The following is a 2962-nucleotide window of genomic DNA, read 5'->3' as shown; positions in this document are numbered from 1 at the left end:
AAAAAAAAAAAAAAAAAAAAAGACTTTCTGCAAATCAACATTAGACGAGAGCTATCGTTAAAGATCTTTCAAAAGAACCTCAGATCAAGATTTCCGCAGTGACGTCCCTGTTACGTCATGTCTGGTGTTCATAAAGTCTGGCACAGAATGAAGAGGGAGTTTCCTTTTTCATTTGTATGTGCGAATTGAGTTGATTTTGCCCCCTCCCCTGAAGACACCAAGCAATGTGTGTTTGGGACGAAGAGGCAGTGAGTTTCAGCACAACCTTGTGCACTGAAGAGCAGCAGGTAGATCCATCTCTTCTCAATTATGCCCCTGCAGTATCGCACAAAGCTATGTGGCTGTACGGGTGTAACTGAGAGCAGGATTTGTCCCAGTGTTCACATGCCCTGTATGCTGAGCAGAGGGGAAGAACTGCTCATAGACTTGGACCCAGGGGTGCCAAAGTCCCAAGTTACTTGCGTCCAGCATGTTTGCTGTGTCCTCATAGCACTAAACACTGTGTGTGATGGCTGTGAAGCTCTTTGAAGGGCTGAGCACTATTGATGCAAAAAAAGTGTGAATTTGTTGTTTATCCAGGGGAGAGGTGGTGATTTCTGGGTGGAGGTGGATGTAGCCGTGTGCAGGTTCTGTGCAAACTGTCCAGCCTCTGTGCGCGGTGACATACGTAGGTCTTGACCTACGGATCCCCCTGCTTCTGTCCTGAGATCGCTGTACTGCACAGCTCTCTGCTGCACTCTCCTGACCCAGCTACCTCAGTCTGAGGCTGCCTGAGCGGGATCTTCCATGGTGGGTGGTGATTTTTTTTGGTGTGAGTGGCTGTCCAGTGGGCAGCACGGCCAGACCATCAGGACGTTTTAAAATCAGGAAGCTAATATGTTAATCCAGCCCTCTACAAATCAAGCTTCAGCATGAGTGTTGCGTCTGGAAGGGGAAATCCACCCTGAATTTCCAGCCAAAGAAAAGCAAGTTCCTTCTCCTTGGGATTGTATCTTTCTGTGGATTGCATTCTTGTGTTCCCTTTCTCTCATCACACCCTACTTGTGCTTCCAGACCTTTGTTCTGCTCAGCCTCTCCCCCACCAGGGATTTTGCCAATAAATCGCCCTGCTGGTTACCCTGCAGGATGCAGTGAAGTCTTCATCTCCCCTATTTTTTTTAAATTGTTTTTATGGAAGATTTTGCTGCTTATTATGGTGATACATCAGTGCAAAAGAGCCTCCGTGTACAAATGTCAGTGACAAGCCATCCTGAATGAAGCAGTTCCTGTTCCATGTTGAGATTGCTGAAAGATGTTTTCCTTAACTGGAAAACTCCCCAGCTACCTAAATCGGCAGGAATACATGCATAAATGGTACTTAGAAAATTTAATATGCTAATTAATTCCCCCAAATAGCAGTCATCTAAGACTGCAGCAAGATAAATTGCTTTTGTTCTTTCCTGTTCACTGAAGCAGAGGGCTGGCATGAAGTGGCAGGATGACAACCAGCTATTCAACCAGATCCTAGCTTTATACATTTCTTCTTTATAGCAGACTAAATTAATCCTTGGTGTTACTCTGCTGGAGTCAGCTGGAGTAGCAAGGGATGAATTGAGTCTAAATGGCTTGCCTCTGGTAGAGGTGCTGATTGCCTGGTGTCTTACTCGGGGAACCAGGAACCTGGACTTCTGAGTTTGGTTCCAGCCTTGAGTGGGGTTGGGCGAATGACCCAACAACTAGCTTTATTTTCACCCCATCTCTCCCTCAACCCAGCTCTTACCCTCCTGTCATTTGGGGGTGATGGGATCTACCTAACTAGTTAGTCCCATGGGTTAAGTGGGCTTTATAAAAAGCACTTCGAGCTTTTTTTTTTTTTTTTAATGGGAAAGACCCACTGTTTACTACTGATAGAGGATCCTGCAGAGTGTCTTAATGGGGGAAGATCATGGGTTCAGACCCTCCTGTTTTCCAGTTATTTACTCTTGTAGTATCATGTATTTGCTCTTGCAAGCAATTTCAATTAAATGACTTCAGATTTTGGCACTGTGCTGTGGGAAATAACCCCCATATGTTTAACAATTTCTTGAAGACAGAAGAACTGCTTAGAGTACATGTTTTTTTTTATGCAGCTTTCCGTCTGTGTTTCCCCCTGAGTTTCTCGAGGGAGGGATTTCTCTTTGCCAGACATGACAAATCCAAATGTCACTCCATCTCTCTGGCTCAGCCAGTGTGGGGTAGAATTAGACAGTCAGAGAAGAGCTGAGTGTGATTGTGAAAAATAGGACAAATGGTTATAAAAGCAAGCCGTAAAAGGCACAGCTAGTTTGAAACCTATGTTGGTGATTGCAGGACAGTAATCCCCTAAAGGTCCTGTAACATTTTAAAGCAGCTATGCTGAACTGTTATATTTACAGTGTTATAGCTACCTGCTGGGTTGTGCCATCAACAGGAACTAAAGATGAGGGCAAAGATGCCAGAGGGATCAGAAAAGTGTAGCCCTCTTTGTTTATTTTAAATTGGACGTTGCTCAGTGTTAGATGCACAGGCTACAGATAGGTCACATTCGTCCCAAGATGCACAGTTTTATTCCCAGAACAAAGTGCAGTTGTTCAGACACGCATGTCTGTTGTCCCGGCATAAATCCTAAAAAGGTTCATTGTATAAGAGGCATAATCTGTTTATCCTGGAACACTGCAAAGTGTCTTTGAACAGTTATCATCACTGAATCAATGGCAAAAAAGCTGTCTGAACCTGGATTTTTTTCTAATCGGGGTGTTGTATGTACGGGCCAATCCCAGGACATTTGTGTTTTGGGACAAACATGGGTACGACTTTTCCAGGGACAAATGCAGCATCTGTTCCTAGGCACAGCAGGAGACCTGATGCGACTGGAGCGCTGGACTGTGAATGCAGGAGCACCTGAATTCTGACCCTGCCATTTGTGCTGACTGTCCCTCTGGTTTGGGTAAAGTACTTGGTCCCC

The sequence above is a fragment of the Gavialis gangeticus genome, unplaced genomic scaffold, assembly GCF_001723915.1.
Source record: "Gavialis gangeticus isolate Ggan-Ray unplaced genomic scaffold, GavGan_comp1, whole genome shotgun sequence".
NCBI lineage: Eukaryota > Metazoa > Chordata > Crocodylia > Gavialidae > Gavialis > Gavialis gangeticus.
The sequence above is the reverse complement of the archived record's forward strand: the minus strand, read 5'-3'. Positions refer to the sequence as shown.